The sequence below is a fragment of the Netta rufina genome, assembly GCF_964035555.1.
Source record: "Netta rufina genome assembly, chromosome: 22".
NCBI lineage: Eukaryota > Metazoa > Chordata > Aves > Anseriformes > Anatidae > Netta > Netta rufina.
Genome location: NC_140146.1, coordinates 1,075,776 through 1,096,254, shown reverse-complemented (window position 1 = coordinate 1,096,254; position 20,479 = coordinate 1,075,776).

Below are 20,479 nucleotides of genomic sequence, written 5' to 3'. Positions count from 1 at the left end.
GCCAGGGCCTTCCCCAAGAAGAAGGGGCATCCCCTGCCCTGGTGCTGGTGCTGGGGCTGGCTCTGGGGCTCTGCCACCTCTCTTCTGCCAGCCCCGTGGCCTAGGGGAGGGGAGCAGCCTCAACACCTGCGAGGCGGCCGGGCCCGTCTCAGCGTGCGGACCCCGGCTAAGGCTTCTGTCAAAGTGAGTTGCAGATTAAGAAGGAGCCTGTGTGTGGGAAAGCTCTCCTGTGAGATCAGAGAGCTGGCCATGTCCATCAGCCCTGGGTGACTGGGCACAGGCACGGGCAGGAGAGGGGCCAGCAGCGCATGGGACAAAGCCACAGGCCGGCAGTCAGGTACTTCATCCTCCATTGCCCCCCAAACCTCCCAGCCCAGACACACACTTCCCCAGTCAGTGTGGATGTTGATATTTGATTTATTACCTATTCAGAAGGAACTCTTAGACCTCCCTTCAGAGCTGGAGGCAGATCTGAGCAGCTGTGTTTGGCATGGCGAGGTCTTAGCAGTCAGAGCAGGAGACGAGACGGCAGGACTCCTGAGCTCATTACTGTAATGAAGCTCAGGGAATTGGTTGTTGGTTATGGAGCTTTCCATTTAAGGAGGCCAGACTAGATGATGGTCCCTTCTGGCCTTAAAATATATGAAGCTACAAATAACTCAGCCAATAATTAGAAATCCGAGTCTCATTCCTGTGAATATTACAGCTTGTTGGACTAGAAGCTACAAAGGCTGCACCGAGTTTTCCTCATGTTTAAAGAGAAGTCATTTCCTGGTAATGGGTCCCCTGTGCAAACCCTGAGACTCTGATGTCATCGGCATGGGTATGGGAGCACATGCAGGTAAACGACATCACTGTACACTTGTATGCGTCATTCATGTGTGACAAAGAAGGATAACAAAGAGGGAAAGAGCAGGCTTCTCATGATCACGTCTCTGTAGTTTGGACTGACGTTGGTGCTCCTATCCCAACCCCTCAGGGAGACAAGAGCATGGGCAGAGCCTCCTAAAATCAAAAATGTTTTTTGGTAAAGAAAGCTTGGAGAAGGAAGTGCTACATCTTTGCTATGCAATATTCACCATCTTCACCTGCTGTTCAAGGCATATCCCTGGGGGAGTCTTGTGTCCCTAATGCATCCTGATACTGTGGCTATGCTTCCCATCCTCTTCACTTTGTTACTAGCTGTCATTTGCTGATGTCAAGTCAGTGACATAGTGTTACGGTTGTGGACAGGCCTCCACGTGGGGTGCATGGGAGGAAGGCATGAGGAGGATGGGGGATGCCTATTGTCCTGATGTCCTAGATGGAGCTCTGAGAAGAGGTTTGATAGCAAATTTTGGGAATATCCTTTATCACCAAACACACCCCCTGTCAGGGAGCATCCTGTTCTTTATTTAGCCCCACTCAGTGTAGCCTGTATCTTCTTCCTTTTTCTCTTCACTTTCCATGTATGTGACTTGGTTTCACACAAGACACTACAGATTTTCTGTTTTGCTTTTTAACCTCTATTCTTGCATTTATCACCATTTCTTCTTTCCCTCCTTAGCTGGAGCAATAGTCCCAGCACTGCCAGGAAGATACTGTGTTCCCAATGCTCAGACCTGCTGCTGCTTTCTCTGCATTACAGAGTAGATCTGGCTGATGGAGCAAACTCATATAAACCCATGTTCAACAGAGCTTGGCTGACCATAGCTTTCTAAAATATAGTGAAAGCCTGCAGTGAACTAGAGGACTGATTCCCCAGGGCATGCATATGCAGCCTCCAAATGGGAAACAACCATGGGAGAGCATATCCCTGGGGACCAGGGTAACACAGCCAATGAGAGAAAAATGCATAAAGAAAGGACAGAAAAGGGGGTGGTTGTGTTACCTAGGGGATTTACTCTGTAACAAACAAAATGGTGTGATGAAACTCCATGTTGCACATATGCAAACAGCAGCCAGAGGTATTTCCTTGCACACAACCTGAATGCTGGAGCAGAGAGCAAAACAGCTCAGCATTGCACAAGTGAAGGTTTGAAGTCTAGTCTGTTCTTGTTTTCCTAGTTAAATGCCATTTTTGAAATGTTTTATCCTTTGTGTTGTTTAATCTCTGCCATAAACTATACAGGACATGTCATGAGTTAGTGCTACAGCAGACTTGGGGAGTTTCCATTTCTTGAGTAAAATATTGGTTTTCCTTCTGTTTTCAGTTCCAGCACACACCCCTTTTAGATCTAGGGGTAAAAGCAGGGGTAAAAACAAGGGTCACAAAAGCAATCGAGTATCTTTCATTTATATCTAAAAAGACCTGAAAAAAACCTTCCTATTTATGTCAAGCAATCTTCCTGAGAAATCCTTTCTGCATTGTTTTTTGCTGACATCTGTACTGCCCCAGGTATGATTAATTCTTCTGCTCACAATAAAATGCCTCTCTTTGCCTCTGGAGCAGCCTGCAATTTCATAATTAGCTGGTAAAACACACCACACATTCACCTTAAGAAGCAATGTGAACCTGAGCAGCTTTGCTCCTGACAGCATGAGGCAGATTTACCCTTAAGGGGAGCTTCTTGGCACTTGAAGCTTTCTGACGAAGGATGTTCCTGACAGAGTTCAGAGGTGTTGGAGAAAGTGGTTTAGGTTTCTCAAAGGGCTGATTGTTCTGCACTCCTCTTCCCAGGTCTGCATGGCTCAGGGCTGGGCATGGAAGGAGGGTGCATTTGGGAAATCACTGGGGGCTCTGAGTCAGTCCAAAGTGATCTGACTGTGGTCACCTCACATCTCTCAGCTTGCTGTTTTGCAGTGTATTTCACATTCCTCCCACCTCATTGCCTCAATTATTGCAGCTGATCCTTTCATACTGGGGCCACAAGGGCACAAGGTGACACCCACTGATCCTGGGCTCCTCCAGATGCCCAGGGCCCTGTGGAAGTGAAGGGACCTCTACCAGTGCTCCCACCCATGGCAGTGGCAGTGGCATAGGTGGCCTCTTGGCTCCCACTGCGTTACCAGCTTGCCGTGCATTGGGTGCTGAGAGGGTCCCACGTGGGGTGAACCCTGGGCATGGAGGCTTCTGCAAGGGGAAGGAGCATGTTGTGAGGCTGGGTGCCTGCTGGGTGCAACAGTGCGCTCACCAGAGTGTGCAAGACCGACAGGACAGCAGCAAGCAAGGCTGGTGACAAGCTTTAGCCCTACGCTGGGCTGATGTGGACAAGCTGGGCTGAGGCTGGGTTCCCTGTGAGTCTGCAACAACCTGGGTCCACAAGAGGACTGTGATGTTTGTTCTGGGGTCACGCAGTGCCTTGTGACTGGAAAGCACCCCTGTAAATGCTGCTGCAGGGAACTCTCAGTCCTCATGAGGCTTCACTTGTACGTACTGATATGAGACCCTTGTGTGGGGGGTCTTGGCAAATATGGGCCCTGTCACCCATGAGAGTGGAATGTTTGAGGCAAGTCAAGGTGGTCTGTCTGTGCAGCCTGGCTGTGGGGGGAGTTAATTGGGGTTAACGTCAGAAGGTTGCAGCGTGGGGCTGTGGCAGGGCGGGTGATTGCAGCTTGGCTGATAATATATTGCTTTTGTTAACTGTCGGGTGCAGGGCCTGATTACCAAGCAAGCGTGTGAAGCCAGTAGAAAGCTGTGAGAGATGGCTGACCAGCACGGAGTGTAAATCTCCTCTTATGGAGCCCAGTGCTCTTGTTAAAACTTCTCTTCAGCCGATGTAGCCGAGTGTGCTTCTGCTCACAGGTGTGGTGTAAGGGGATGTATCAGCAGCTGCACCCCTCTGCTGAGAGCACTTGGGATGGTGCCAGCCAGGCCCTGGCATCTGAGCCTCCCATGGGAGTGTAGCAGGAGGATACATAAATGTCCTGTGTGGCTACGACGCTGGGTCCCCGAGTCTGCCTTTGGTCTAGATGTATGCCAACAGTGAGCCACTGAAGTAATGCTTTCCTGAACCTGTAGACAGCCTGAAATGGTTGTTTGGGGAGATGTGAGTCACTTCAGCAAGGCCCTGCTCATGTATCAATACAATACAATAGTAAATAAAAAATATAGTAAATAAATAAAATAGTAAATAAAAAAAATAGTAAATAAAAAATAAATATCAATACACTGCTCATGTATCTGCTGTGGCAGGAGGGCAGAGAGACACAGCTCGTGGGTACCTGCCTGATAACATACCCTGGCCACTGCTGTCCTCAGGAGGTTGCCAGGAAGGGTGTCTCTGAGCACTGGAAACCACAGCCCAAAGCAGCAGGACAATTCTATACCACAGCTTCCTCAAATCAGGCGAGTTCTGCAGCTGGGCAGATGCCAAAACTTTAGCAGGGCTACTTCATGGGAAAGGTGATGGGTGCTTGGGCTGCTTTAGCTCAGGCACCAGCCACTGAAGAAGTTTTATAAAATTTTTAAAGCCAGTGCAAATGCAAAAGACGGTGAGCTTAGGCTGGACTTCCTGGCATGTAAGCCTGGAAGCAGGTCTAGGGAAGTAATTGTCCCCCTGTGCTCTGGTGAGGCCGTAGTTCGAGTACTGTGTTCAGTTTTTGGCCCCTCCCTACAGAAAGGACATGGAGGTGCTTGAGCAAGTCCAGAGAAGGGCAACGAAGCTGGTAAGGGGTCTGGAGAACAAGTCCTACGAGGAGCGGCTGAGGGAGCTGGGGTTGTTCTGCCTGGAGAAGAGGAGGCTCAGGGGCAACCTTATCACACTCTATAGGGACCTTAAAGGAGGCTGTAGTGAGGTGGGGGTTGGTCTATTCTCCCACGTGCCTGGTGACAGGATGAAAGGGAATGGGCTAAAGTTATGCCAGGGGTGTTTTAGGTTGGATATTAGGAAGAACTTCCGTACTGAGAGGGTTGTGAGGCATTGGAATGGGCTGCCCAGGAAGTGGTGAAGTCACCATCCCTGGAGGTCTTTAAAAGCCATTTAGATGTAGAGCTTAGTGATATGGTTTAGTGGAGGACTTGTTAGTGTTAGGTCAGAGGTTGGACTCGGTGATCTTGGAGGTCTCTTCCAAACTAGACAATCCTGTGATTCTGTGATTCTGTAAACTTCCTCCACAGACCCTCAGCTGTTCCCTTCCCACAGTTTACAGCCCCAAACCTGTGGCAGAGTCACCTTGCCACTGCGTCTATCTGAGTGAAATTGGATACTGTCTCTAAGGTGAATCTCCCTCGGTGCCATTGTAACCTGCCTTTCACTTCAGTCAAGCCCATGGTGGCTTGTGGCTGCCTGTAAGATTGTGTGCCCTGGTCATGCGTACCTGCTGGCCACATTTGCCTGTCCAACTCCCAAACATATTTTCTCCAAAACAGTTTCTTCCCCCTGTAGATAATGCATGCAAGTTCATATTTCAGGAGTGAAGTTAAGCTCATGTGCCTGTATGAGCCTGGCAGTGCATCTGGGTACTGGGTGAAAAGCATGGGCCCACTAGGACATGGGCTAGACATGGGAATCAGAAAGAGCTGTAACACGACAAAGTGAAGACAGGTGATTATTTTGTCATACAATCTGGTGACAGCTTAAAAGACAATGGCATGGGCACAGAGGCAGATGGAAAACTTACAGTCCCTTGTGTTGAGAAACCTTGGGAGGCATCAGCCTGAGCCAGTGTCTAGGTATCACTTTTCTCGAGAGAGCCCAGCTCACTGGAGAGGCCAAGGGAGAACCCGACCTGCAGAGCCACGAGAAGGGCTTGCTGGAGACAACCTGCAAAGGGAACAAAACACAGCCTTGGCTGTCATCCCGCCCTGCTCCTTTATCAGAGGAGCAGATGGTGTGAGAGCTGCTGTTCTGCTCCACTCTCTCGTTCTATTTTTTTCCCCTGACTGGATGTTTGTGTTCACATTTTGGGCCTTGTTTAGGCTGGAAGACTTGATGGTGACAAGGGAAGTAAAACACTGACACTGCTGAGCAGATGGGGATGAAATCTAAGGTATTTGTAAGGAACTGGACTTTTCCAGACTGCTTTGTCTGAGGCTTCTGTAAACTCCAGTGAACAAATTAATATTTTGACTAAATGAAGCCTTAAAGGACAGATTCTGCCTTCTTGTCACAGAGCTGTGAAGACAAAACATGCAACATCCCCTTATTCCTCTGTAAAACCTTGAGTCAGCTAGGTGGTCCTACTTCCACCTTACCAACATTTCTGCAGGGAAAATTGAGCAAAATACTCTCCTCATGAAATACAAATTCCTTCCACTTTTTTTCTCAGTATCAGAAAGAAGGGGGAGGCATAAGCCCATGGCATAAATCCCTTGCAAGTCCCTTTTGGCATAAAGCCCCTTGCAAGGGACCTGGCCCACTTTTAATTAAATGTTGCTGAACTGCCTTCTGCATCAGTGCCCCCATGGCAGAGGCCAGTGCCTGGAGCAGCCAAGTGGAGATCCTCATGCAAGGACTTAAGGTGAATACGGCCTCTTTGTAATGTAGACCTCATCTTAATTTCCGGAGTTTTCTAAATTCTTGTGCTGTTGGGTAATAAAGGCAAGTGGACAAAATAAGGGTGAAAGGATGGCTTTTTTCCTCAACCTGCATGGGGTAGGGAGTCGTGGACATCCCTCTGTGTGCCTGTGATCTCCTAAATGGATCATTGCGATGCTGTTTGCTCCGCTGTTGCACCCCAGTTTCACACACATGTTGGAAATGGCCAGAAACCAGGTTGCACAGGGACTCACAAAGGCTGGGGCAATTGGGTACCTGGCTTTCACTCCTTGCCTTCATTCCCCTGGGCAGGAAGGGGATCTGTGACACCCTGGGCAGCTCCAGCACAGCCCAGACCATGCAGCCACGATGTTTGCTTTGGCCAGCTGAGCCCTGTGCTTCTCACTGACCCATCCCTGGCATCGTGGAATAGCTTCTTTTGCCAATGGTGGGGGAGAAAAGAGGCCTGGGGGTGACAGCCATCTCAGCTGGATCATTGAGCCTGCTCCCTGGCGGGCTGCCTTGTCCTCTCTGTGCCCAGCCCTGCAGCCGCCCTGGGCAGCTGCTTCCTCCCGGTGCTATTTGGGGTGTTACCATGGGAGGCTCAGCAGATTCCCCAGGGCTGTGGCTCTCCAGGAAGCCAGATACCAAATCCTCTCCCCTTCCCAGACCCTCCCAGAGCCAGCGCCTTGCCTCAGCATCTGTTTATAACTTCTGGAGCAGGCCAGGCTGTTTGGTTTGGGATAAAGCACAGTCTGGCAGGGCAACTCCCTGTCACCACAGTGGCAAGCAGCTCCCTTACTCCCTTATCTCCCAGGACAAACTCTTTCCAAGAGCCCTGGGAGCTGGGCTGCCCACACTGGCCCCAGAAGGCGTATGCCCAGGGATGGGTGTGGGAGGAAGACAGTAACACCAGCCGGGTTTAATCATCCAGGATGTGCCGAGGAGCTGGGTGGGACGAGCTGTGGTGGCAGGCAACAGTGCTGGAAGCAGGGAGATAGTCCCAGGCTGGAAGCGCTATGGGAATGTGTGCAGAGAGCTCTGGGGAGGAGAGCAGATGCTGGGCACAGTGGTTGTAGGGAAGAACTGATATCAAATCCCAATCCCCTGTTGCCAAGAAATCTTTGCAACAGGACAAGTTTGGGAAGGGGCACCAAGTCTGCTCCCCACCAGCCCTCCAAGCTGCGCTGTGCCTTTGGAGAATCACAGACATTTTGGACCAAGCGAGGTATCACCACCGGTGCGCGGGTGCAGATGGGGACGTGTCTGTTCCCTGGTTCTGCTCTGTGGAGAGCATGAAAGGTGAAAGGGCTTTTCCCTGGGTGAGAGCAGCACTGTCAGGAGTGCTGTACCAGGACAATCCAGGCACCTGCAGGGGATGCCAAGGGGGGACAGTGGGGCAGATGAGCATGAATCCTGAAGAGTGAAACATGGCAGACATGGGCTCTGCGCAGACGGGAGCGTTACCTAGCCCTCAGGGCAGCACCTGGGAGGCAGAGCAGGCTCTCCTACCAGCACAGAGGATTTGAACTTCATGGCCTTTTTCTGCACAGTTGCACTACATGCCCTTTGCATGGGGCTAGAGCCAGTCTGTTCTCCCTGGTAAAGCACAAGATGCTTTGCTTTGTAGGTAATCTGGAAGATTACCTACAAGCCATGGAGAGCTGGTCGGCTCAGCTTTGTCCACAGGCACCGCTGGCACAGATACCCTTGTCCACTCCCAAATACAGCCACAGCAAGAGGGTAGTGACCTTACTGTCTGCACAGAGGATGATATTGAAGCTCCAGAGCCTGGGCAGCTCCAGCCTACCCCTGCACTCTGTACCCCTGGGCACTGCACTCACAGATCTGCAGCACGGGGCATGGTCCCGAGAACAGCCTCCCACAGGCAGGATGCTTTGTGGCTCTCTTTTCCCAGGCTGGCAAAGAGGCAGTGGCTGCCTCCTGCCACATTATCAGCACAGGGTGATAAAAGCAGCTTCCTGTCACTGAAGGGACTTGCCTTCATCTCTCACATGAGTTTATGGACAATATTAGCATGAAATGGCTTTTAACCCTAGAGTTCCTGTCTGCAAAACTCCAGCCCTCATCTGGGCATGAGGCAGTGGGCCAGTACCTGCAGGATGTAACATGCTTGCGGTGAAAACAGAGCCTGAGGTCAGCCTGGACCTTCTAGAGGAAGGCGAGAATCAACCAGCATTCACTTGCAGGCAAGCCACAAAACCTGCCTACACCTTTGCTGACTCAACAAAATTGAAAAGTTTTCATGGACAGGGTTCAGTTCTCTGCATTTCTGATGGGAAGCAGGCAGAGGGCCAAAGGAGACATGCCTGAACCCTTCCCGCTGCCCACCCTGCTGAGGGCTGCCTGCCAGCAGTGCTGCCTGGCTACATCATGGGGAACTTGGAGATTTCTGTGTCTGGGCCCAAATCACAGTGAAACCAATGTTGACATGTTCCAATGGCCCTGGGAGGGGGTCTGTTGCCTCTGTGCAGCTCTTCTCACCCCCACATGGCCTCTAACCAGCAGATGGGATGGCTCCTGTGGGGTAGAAGGTGAAGTGCCCATTCTTGCTAGGCTGGACAATGTTCTTGCTGTATTGCCGTGGCTGATTTAACTGTGTTTGTGGTAGCTTTGATCTGCAAAGCCCTGAAGGCCACTCTTGCTCTTCAAAGTCACTGCCCTACTTGAACCATGAGATTCTGTGCTTCCAAACAGCCCCCAGATTACATCTTGGTGGAATCCACGTCATGTTGGAAGCAGTGTAGATAAGTGCCTCTCATTGGGTTATGTTTCTTTGCAGACCTAAGAAACTCTTTTTTTCTCGTATACCACATTTCTGAGCCCTCTGCAAGCTCTTGAGATGAGTCACTGGTCTTGTTTTGCAAATCCAAGATCTGAGTTTGCTAAGACATGCAGAGGCTAGGAGGTCTGCTTGTTGGACACTGAGATTCCTGCAAGACTTGACTGAAGACATCCTTACAGGAGCTGCTAGGAGATATTTGTCTTTCAAAATCTGTCAACATCTGAAATTACAGTATTCCCACCGGGTGAGCTACTTATGTATTACATGTATTTTTATTTATTTATTTATTTTGTGTGTGTAGATTAGGGGCAAAACTTTTCTTTCATGTAAAGCACAGCACATAGAGGCCAGCGACATGTTCCCACTGTCTGCACAGCTGCTGCCAGGGGCAGGCCAAAGTCATGAGCTGTAAGGAACAGCTGTGCTATAAGTCCTAAGGCAAACTGGGACAAGTGATGCCTGGACAGACAGGGCCTGAAGGGAAGAGGTATGAAAGGTGAAGGAGAGGTTTTCTGGGGCCAGTCTCTGTGGCCCCAAAAACCTTGAATGCTATCAGTGCGAGACTGGAGCTTGTTATGGAACAGGTCATACAGCCAAGGGACTGGAAAAAATGTGATGACTGGGAAACCGGGCAGGAGGGCAAGAGGCAAAGAGCCACACAGCAAATCCCATCTGGGCAAGCTGGGCAGAGGGGAGACAAGGATCAGCCTGCAAGAGGGGCAAAACCTTCTTCCAGACACCACACACAAAGATTGTATGGCACTCTTTATGTAAAATCCCTTGGCAGGGCATACTGTCCCCTGCCTTTCTTACTTTTTCTTCTATTCTACCAGCTTTCCATGTTCTTCGTTTTCTTTCTTGAACAGGAGATCAGGGAGAGACAGCTGATATACTATTGTTTTAATGCTTTCTAGAGGTTGGGGAAGGTAGTGAGAGAGGACAAGAGTGGAACCCCTCCAAACTGCCCCTTCTCTGTAGCTCAGCAGCAAAAAAGGGACAGAAAGTGGGAAAAATGACAACATATCACCACCACACCACCACCACCTTTTTTTTTTTTTTTTTTTTAATAAAATGGTGATTTTAAATTACTCGGTCTGTTGAGAGGGGGTCCTTAAACAGCTCCCCCCCCCCCCCCATACCCCCCCGCTCTAGAGTGTCTCCACCTGTTTGGTATCCATATTCTACTGCCTTCAGTGGTGACTCATCTGCCCAAATGTAGATCTCTCCCATGGACGTGTTTTCCTATAGTTCCTTGCATGACAAGGCCTTGGTCTGGATAGCCTCCAGATGAAGCCATCTTTCAGATGTCAAAAAGTAGTCCTGTTGCTGAATATAAACTCCACTACAACCCCAGAGGAAGACTGAATCATAGAACAATAGAATATATATGAATCAATGTGATTCAGTTGCTGCCTACCTGATTAAGGCCATGTTAGCACACCCAGCATGAATCTGTCTGATTGTGCCAGGTTAGAGCAAAATTTTTGCCCAGGGAAGTGGTGGAGTCACCATCTCTGGAAGTCTTTAAAAGACGTTTAGATGTAGAGCTTAGGGATATGGTTTAGTGGGGACTGTTAGTATTAGGTCAGAGGTTGGACTCGATGATCTTAAGGTCTCTTCCAACCTAGAAATTCTGTGATTCTGTGAAAATAAGCCACAGCAGAAAGATACTAGACAAACAAGCACTGAGAGTTGGCTAGCATAGGAGTTGACATGATGTTGGGAGAGGTCTGAGCTGGGCACAGGGTGTTTCTGCAGGATAACCCTTTCCTTCTTTCCCCTTCCAGACCTTTCCCAAATAAATGGGAGCCTGGTAGGAAAAGTCCAATTTGGTCTGGCAGAGAAACAGGAGCTCAGGACGTTGTGTAGGATGGGGAGAAAAATCCATATGCAAAAAAAATAAATCCCTGATTCTTGAAGGACAAACTTATTTGGTGTGAATGAAGCTGTGTACAGCAGAAAAGTAGATGACTGCTACACGATTTGATCAGCCAAGACAACACCCAGGCTCCCTGTGTGTGGCACAAGGATGGGCCCAAACTCTCTAAGTGGACCAAATGGTGGAAAAATGGATTGAGGCCTCAGGCACCTGGAAGGTCTCTGGTTGTATCAGACACATATCTCTGAGCAGGCTGGAAGCAGGGTCCTGTGGAGACAGCAAAAAGGTGCATCTGCTCTGGAGCAGGCAAAAGAGGAACCATTCTCAGGGAGGAGGGTGTCTGAATTCGTATTTCAGAGGTGAGAAGGAAGTGGGGCCATGACAATGCTGGAAGGCCAAGGAGCTCAGGGCAACTTGGTGGTGGAGAGAAAAAGAGAGAGACTCCTGAAACTTCACAAGACCATGTCCTGAGCCACCTGCACTCCTGGCCAGAGGACAAGAGGGATGAGCACCCTAAGATGAAAAATCAAATGTGAAGTTGAATAGCTCCATCCCCAGACTCTCAGCTGACTGCAGGATAAGGGTCCGGGTTCACAGGGCACAAGTACACTATGACAATACCAAGCAGCTATTGCATTGCTTTTGGCTGTCAGATTAAGGCATCTCCTATCTCTGGCTATAAACTGGTTAATCATGAGCCATGCTGTGCTGCAGTCCTGCTGGAACAACACCAGGGATGCATTTAGGCTCAGTGAAGAAGCAGAATGGGACTAGACAAGGCAGCCAAGGCCAGCTGTTCTGGGAGATGCACCTTCTGCCAGGGTTTTGCAGCTGTGTGGTGACCCCCTATTTTCCACTCACGTTGCACTGAGGACCATTTCCTTCTCCCTGCATCTGCAGTTGAATGGCATGTTTATCATCTTCTGGCACCTGTGCACTCTGAGAAAATCAGCATCTCAGGAACACTGTGAAATGCTCACAAGGTTTTTCTCAAAGGGACAGTCAGAAGTGCACCTGCCTTCAGACTGGGATCCCCAGTGGGCTCCTTTCAGCTGTGCCACACATGCTCTGCTGTCGTGCCATAGCAGGCTGGGATCCACAGAGTTCATGTACGAAAGGTCAGTGCTCTGTTTTGGGCCTTGACCAAGAGGTTCAGATGACACTCAAATGCTCTTTCTCATACATCTCTGTCCAGGCATGAATCAAGAGGTAGAAGATGAACGAGGGGTTGGGTTAATAAGTCTGATGAAGGTCTGGGAGTATTATTTCAACAGCCCCAAAAAGCACGAGGCCAGAAGTACCTTGTGGTGATGGGACCAGACCTCTGCTTTCAAGCCAGACCTTCTCCAGGTCTTCTAACTAATGCACAAGGTATTTTTAGGACAGAAATTGGAACAGGTAAGGAAGGAAAATGCAGAACATTAACTTGAGGAAAGATTAGAACTGAAAACCAGTCTACAGACCCATCTCTCCTTGCCTTTTCTGTACTTCCTGGCCAGTCTTTAGTGACTCGGTGGCTTTGTGGCAATTGTTCTCTGTGTCCCTAAGAGGTCTCATTCCATTGTCATTTCTGAGGCCAGGCTGCCAGGCTGCTCCATGATCCAGTTTCCCAGCCTCTTCTGGGCTACTGCCTCCTTTTCTGGAGATATAATTCTAATCATGTCTTTGTCTACCCTGCAACTCTCTTTCATTCCGCTGAGCTTAGTGTCCCATGTGCTTCTATGGGAGGACCAATCTTTCCTCCCTTAGAGGGTCTTCTCTGCTCTTGCCCTTCTATTTTTTAAGGAACACGAGGACAAAGACGCAAGAGATCCCTTCCATCACAGACAGACACTTGCAAGTAAGCTCCAGCTGCTTTGGAGATGATTGAGGCTCGGACTGGAGAAGGGTGCCAGCAAAACTAGCTGCCTTAGCTGAGTGCTTTATTTCAAGTCCATACCTTAAACTCCAGCACTGGCTGATACCAGCCTTTGTGACTGATGCTTTTGGGCTGGGCACATGATTCAAAGAGATGCAAGTGCAATAGGAGCCACCACCATCTAGAAGCGATGACCCCACAGCAGGCTGGGAGAAGATAGGGCTTAAAGCTTCCTTGAGTTTGGATGGGGATCTGCTGTCTGGTTTCAGACTGCTTGCAGATACATGACAGCTGGTGCAGGACCCTGCGGGGAGCAAGCAGGTGATACCAGCAGCCAGGGTGTCCCCACTCTGTCTTTGTGAGTGGATGCTGGAGTGCCGTGGGAGACAGCTCTTACCATGAAGCTGTCCCCACACCTGCATGGAGCACAAGCCTCTGAGTACCCCTGTAGTGGAGTACACCCTATAGAAGTCTGGGGGAGCTGGCTGGAGAAGACAGCCCTGACCACCATGACTCCTTTTTCTTTCTTGGCTTTCTGCATCCTGAGCTTCCAGCATTCACACATTGGGGCATTAATTCAAACACAAACATTTCTGCCTTCTCCAGCTTTCTGCAGCCCGTTCAGCACCTTCCACCACTCCTATACCATGTGTTCATTCATCAACTTTCACCCCATTCCTCACTGCTGAGCTGAAGGGACATCAGGACACCAAGCTCTGCTAGAAGCCTTATGAACTTCCTACTTCATAAACCTCTCTGAGTCAGTCTGCTCCTGCCTGACACTTCCAGAGTGTTACCTTATTTCAGAGCTGTGATGGCAGCTGCAGTGAGCCTGCATGCATGGGCAGAGGTTCTGCTCATTGCCAGCAGATGCAAATCACTGCTGCTCCTTTTTTTTTTTTTTTTTTTTTTTTTTCCCTAGGGGGGCTTTTTCTAATTTTCAGTATTTATTTTGATACTGCTCACGGCAGTTTCATATTTAAAACATTTGGAGCTCTGCATTTGAAATACCTGCTGGGACTCTCAGGAGCTGCCAGTGCAGCACATGAGAGACTCAGGCTCACAAGCTTTTAACTCACCGTGGGACTATTTGTCCTTTTGAGCTCAGTGCTGGAATGCTTCAAGGTGTTTAGGCAAGGCCAAGGCCAGGGCATGGGAACACAGGGCTTTACCAGGCTGTGCCTGTAATTGCCTCCATGCCTGCACTCCTCTGTCCCCCACAAAGCAGAAAGGAGGGAGCTGTGCAGACAGCCAAGGAAAAAGGTGGCCTCAGCAGCACGTGAGCTACGAAGGAGAGGAACTAAGCTCTAGCCCTGGGAAAAGCTGGGCACAGGGTAGAGGGCTTGCAAACACTTGGTGTGTGATAAGACGCAGCATGGAGGCATGAAAGCAGTCCCTGGTTAACCTCACAAACAAAACCCAGCAGAGAAGAGCTGGAAGAGGGGCTAGAAGAGCCCAGGGAGGCCCAGGGACTGCTTGACTGAGCTGCTGAGCACCAGTCAGTGGCACTCCGCTCTCCAGAGCTGCTGCCTCCCCAAGCTGAGGTCATTAAAGATGTCAAAGAGATGTTTTTAACAGGAGGGGGTGTTCAGCTTGACGCCTGGCTCCACTCCAAAGGGAATAAAATCACAAACTCCCTGCCTGCGCCACATGCAGCTGCAGTGCCCAGCCCTGGAGCCTGCAGGGCTGGTGCTGCCAGCAGAGGTGTTTTGGAGGTCCAGGGGCAGCCCCTGAATTCTGGCAGCCCCCAGGGGATCCCAGTGGGGCCGGCGTGGCCTTGGGGGAGATGCCGCAGCACGGGAGGTGTTTGGAGGGCACCTGGGTTTGGAGCTAGGAGGGCAAGGGAGAGGCAGGGATGGATGTGGAGGTGGGTGTAAGGCAGTGCCTGCATGCGGTGTGGGGGTTCTGGGAGGGCTGAGAGAAGCGGGGAGGAGGCTTCTGGAGAAGGCAGAGTGGCAAAGACATGGAGAGGTGGCAGGAGGGGAGGAAAGCAGGGGGAGAGGCAAGGGGAGCAGGTGCCATGGGGACCTGCCCTGCAGATCTGGGCACCAGGATGCGGGCCAGCAGGATGGGTCGCTGGGCACCGTGGGGACACCTCCTTGGGGGGATGGCTGGTGTGGGGGGCAGCTGGGGGGAAAGGCACAGGGAAGGGACAGGGACAGGCCAGTGGGAGGGCGGCACTGCACCTGCAATAACAAGCTCTGGGCTCAGGGCCTGACAGCGGGACCAGGGCCGAACTGGAGTTACAGCCCTCGGGGGAGGCCCTGGTGGCTTGGTGCCTGGGAAACACCTCCAGGCTGACGCCCCTCCACCAAGGGCAACACGGGCTCTGCCAGCCCCATGCCTCCGCAGCCAGGAGCTTTGTCCCTGCCATGGCTGCCCCCATGCACTCGCTCTGCCATGCAGCCCATGCTGATCCCCTGGCCTAAAGGACCCCCTCTCCTGCCCCCCTGCTGGATGCTGCTCCACAAACCCCTCTGCTCCCCCTGTGCCTGAGGCATATCTGCCTTTTGTCCCTGGACCCCCTTGTGCCCTACATATCCACCTAAATCATGTCCCCACAGGTGTTGTCCTCTGCACGCAGCCTTTCCCTGCCTGGCTGCCCCAAACCTTTCCCTACCAGCCCACCCCACCAGGAGCTTTGCTCCACTCCAGCATGCTTGCAGGGCTTAACCCCTCCTGCTGTTCTTCCAGACTTGTATCCTAATGCTACTTGTGCCTATTCCAATTCAACAGAGCATTGCTCCCTCCATGGCCCTTCGAAGTCATCTAGTCCTGCCTCTTTCTCCCAACACCTCCTTATTCTCTGTGTCTGTCCATGATCCGCAGTTTATCTCGCCAGAACTGGCACTGCCTGCCAAACCAGAGAAGAACCACAGCAATGCCCTTTGCTCCTTCCCATTCTTACAGACATTCTGATACCATGGAAGATATTGAGGTGTGCCGATGAGAGCATCTAACAGCAGGAAATCCTGTCTTGGGCACTTGTTCCCCTTAACAGGGCATGTTCCCAGTAGGGTCCAGAGCTGGTCCCCACCCCTGGGGCTTGGCAGTCACCCCACTCCTGCAGCAAGGGCTCCCTTTCTGTTACTCATTTCCCACTGATGGGCCATCACCAAGAATAGGGTTGGATGGGGATGCCCACTGTCCTAAACCCTCCCAGTTTCAGGAGTGGGAGGACCCTGGTGTGGGACCCTCAGGAAAGATGGGTCACCTGGCTACCTGCAAGCTCCCAAGCAGGTTTTTTTTTTTTTTTTTTTTGTGGGAGGCTGTAGGAGCAGTGTGATAGTCTGAGGATTTGGCATGCAAGGCTGCTCCAGAGCTAAGCGGCTTGGTCTGAACAGCCCCTGGACTCTCCAAAGCAAATGAGCTAATGCAGACACAGTCTTTGCACCTGCTGCAACCTTCCCCAAGCTGAGTGTACATGGGTGCCTGCTGCTAGGGTTCAATCCAGCATCAGTGCTACCTTCCTTCTGTGTGGGGGCCATCCCAGACTCACACCATTCCCAAGGAGCTGTCTCTAGTGGTGGAGGAGTTGCACGGTGTCTCCTGGCTCTTCCCATGCAGTGCAGCTTTGGCTGTTAACAGTAGCACGGTTGAGCAAAGGAAGAAATGTGAATCCCTCCTACCCACCACAAACCTGTGCAGAGGCACTGATAGCCCCATATGACACACTGAAACAATTGCAGAGTTAGCAGAAAGACCTGCCTCCCAACCTCTTTTAGCCAATCTTTCTTGTCATTTACCTTATCAGTGAAGAACCCAGCTTTGGGATGGGATGCTGGGAAAGTAAGGGTTCATGTTCAGTTCTCCTGACACTGTGCTCCAGCCAAGTTCCAGGGACTGTTTGTTAGGTATCATCTGCGGGTATTTCTTCAAACTGGTTTCCACTCACATACCCAAACAGTCTGGTTATTTCTTCTCCTGTGATTAACTGCAGGTGGTCAAAGAAGTAGGCAGTTACAGGGACTTAGGAGCCAAATTTCCCCAGTGGGACTCGGGAGCCAGGTCCCTAAATAAAGCCTATGCGATTAAGTATGATGGTAATGAAGTCCAGATCCTACCCAAGCAGCTGACATGTTCCTCTATGAGTCAGAAAGTCGAGAGGCTCTAAGTTAGGAGCCAACCTACCTGGAAGTGGGGAGATAGAGCATGACAAATCTGCTTTCCTATGGATGAAAGCAAGCAAGGAGGAGTGCCTGGCAAATCTGAGAGCTGAGGCAAATATCAAAAATGAGAGTCATCCTGTCCCTTTCTGTGATAGCTTGCCTTTGCCACAGGGAATTCTGGATAGATGATGGAACTGGGCATGGTCAGTCTGCTCAGATCAGGGGTACCCCAGGCATGGCACTCACCAGGGGGTGCTACTCAGTGCCCCTCCCAGCATCTCTCTTTTTCTTACTTCTTGTCTTTGGACTCCTGTTCTGCCTTAAGGCCATACTAGAGCTTGATGCACAGATGGGGGCTGCCGGCACCTCTGCTTCTGACCCACAGCCCTGTGGGCATTAGATCTTGGCCAGAAAGGCTGAACATAGTTTGTCTGCCTGGTAACCTGGCAACTGCACTAATGCATGCGTGCTCATAAAACATCTTCCCTGAACCAGAGCCAGCACCCACCAAGGTCCGTATCCCCTTACACTGGAGACATGCTGTGTTCCCTGAGTAGCTGCTTTACTGTGGGCCCTCTTGAAGGGTAAATCCTGTCCTGTACTTAATTTTTTTCCTCTTCCTCCCTTTCTCTCCCATCTCTCCTCAGGCAGACCACCCGTTTGCTGTACCTCGCATTGCAGCAGTGTGCTCAGAGGTGGAGGAGACTTGGGGTATGGAGGGGAAGGGGCCCATCCTGGTGTCAACAACACTAAGAGGCTCAGCCAACATCATAAACACCTTCTGTGACTCTGAAGACCTGAGAAACGAATCTGGGTGTTAAAACCATGGGATTGCAGGGCTGGTTCACCCCTGCCTGCCTGCTCATCAGGAGAGGTGGCTGCCTTGCACCAGAGAGCAGTTTCTGATGAGCTGTTGGGTAAATGCCCCTCTGAGACACGTGCCAGGGGCCCAGTTCTGATGTGTGCCCATTGGTCATGCTAACCAGCATGACCAATACTGCTCCTTCTGCCTTGTGCCTGTGCATACAGTGCTGAGCCCTGCTGGAGCTGAGGCCTTCTAGCCAGGAAGGGCCTTCTATTAATCCTCTCAGATTTATAGAAAAACACTTCCAAAGTTAGAGGATGAGTCTGAGGGTCTTGAGGCTGATTTGGCTTTTGTGCAAGTGGCTAAATATGGCAAGTCAGATAAAATCAGCTGCAGCCCCAGAGACAGTGTCTTGTACTTCCCATCCAGCATCCCTGTGAACATTTGGAGGAAGGCCTGGGTGCTGTGCTGTGGTGAGTCCCTCATGGAGCACACCAGAGGAATCATTTGCCTGTTTGAATTTGTGTCTGCAGCTCCACGGGTTTCCTGAGCCTGGAGGGCAGAGGGAGGGAAGTGAAAAGAGAGAGGTGGCTGATTTATAGCTTACCATCTTCTCTGATCTTGATTGCCCTTTGTCTTGGGAGTCTTTCTTATCCAGACATGGAGATGGGAGGAGGGGATCTGTTTCAGAGATTGCTGAACTCTGGGTGTTTGCCATTTCCTGGAGATCTTTTGATGTTCCCTTTGCTTTAAAACATTTCCAATGTTAAGTTTCTCAGTCTCCTCCTGCACCTCGACTCTCGACATCAGAGCACGATCCATCACAACTTACCCAAACAATCTCCAGCAAGGCGAGACCTCCCCATGTCTGGGGCCATAGAGGCAATCTGTCCCCAAAGGGCCAGGCTGCAGGGCGTCCAAGGCACTGCTCTGCTCCTTGTTCCATGCCCATGCACAGCTCTAGGACATCTGGATCTGAAATGAACCTCATCCTTCATCCCAGGTGACAAATTCCTGACATCTCTGTCACTCAGCTGGGACAGGGATGCCTAGCAAACAAAAGCCACCACTAAGCAAAAGACTTATGTTGAAGGTCTTGGTTTTCTCATAACCCATGGAGCAAGTGATGGACTCTTGATTGGGTCCCCCATTGAAGGATGATGAGTTGTGCCTTCAGCAAGCATAACACCTTGCAGGGGCTGTCTTTCCTGGAACAGAAAGCATGAGAGTGAAATAACAACTGGACTGTGTTTTCAGGTGTTTTTGGCTCCCTTTGCTGGGTGTCCTCAGGGTGCTGGTCTCTGCAGAGACACCTGAGCAGAAGATGCAAGATGCTGGGGAGTATTGATGCTGCAGCAGCACTGCAAGGTGTTAGGAAGGCAGGTGTGTTTGGACTGAGGTCTGCGTCTTGCCTTTCTCCAAGCCAACCCAGCACAATGATTTCTACAGGAAGAAAACCAGCTCTCTGAGTGAGGTATCACCAGGCCTATGCACTCAAGTGACTCCTATAGATACTGCTAAAAGTCAAGAGCTCAGCTCACTAGAGGAAGAAGTGCTCTGCCTCAGGCACACCAGACCTTTCTGATCTGAATCTCTACCAGTCTGTGAAAGGTCTTTAGCTCAGAGACTATCCTCATTCAGTCTGGTATGTCCAGCTTGTCAGCTCTGGTAGTGGACATGGGGTCTAATAAAAGACCATCAAACAGTCCTTTTCTGTAAATCCTTTCATAGCACTGACAGTTAATAAAATTGATTTCATGTAACTGCTGCCATTTTCCAGAAGAGACAGGGCAAAGAACAACAGTGCCTGTAAAACAATCTTTTTTGTTCTGTGAAAGTAATTAGTTTTGCTTGGACTTTGTGCTTGGTGGTTAATTATCCTAAAACTGCCCCTGAACTCCCATGAGGTGGGGATATTTCTGCTGGGCTGTCAGAGGTGCCAAATCTTGCAGCAAGGCTCTTTATGATTCTTGGTGATGCTCACTATTTTCCTTGAATTTTCAGCTTAGTGGCATTGTGTGCTTGCATAAAAATTTGCTTTCTTAGCCTGTCCCCCAAGAAATTTCTAGTCTTCATGGTTCAAAACCACAACCTGAGAGCACCCAGGAACAAAAGGAGAGTAAGACTTGTTTATTGCTGATTTAATTCAGATTTTTATGCCAAAGTCATAATTTTGCAGAGCCTTGAGTTATGCTTTTTCATGACTGGGGTTGCTAATGCCAGCCTGTTCTTATAATAGTCCTAGGCTTTTGTTTTGTTTTGTTTTGTTTTGGAGGGGGGGGGAAGGGATGAAAGAGGAGGCCACAGAGGGAGATAGGACCAAGCTTTCTTTGTGGTAATGTGCTTTCCAAGTGCACAGACTGTGAAAGTGAGATCATGTCAAAGGTACTGGAGGTTGAGCTTTTGGGTGGAAGGGGTTTTTGGGTGGAAGGGTTTTTTGGGTGGAAAAAGGTGAGAATTCCTGAACTTTCACCGCATGTTAGAGTAGAAAAAAACCATACAACCAAAATATCTCATAAACCATTTTTCTTTCTATTTTTTTTTTTTTCCTACTTGTAACCATGCCAAGAATAATTTGTGACAGGAAAGTTTGAGCATTTATAAAAAATAAAATAATAAAAAAA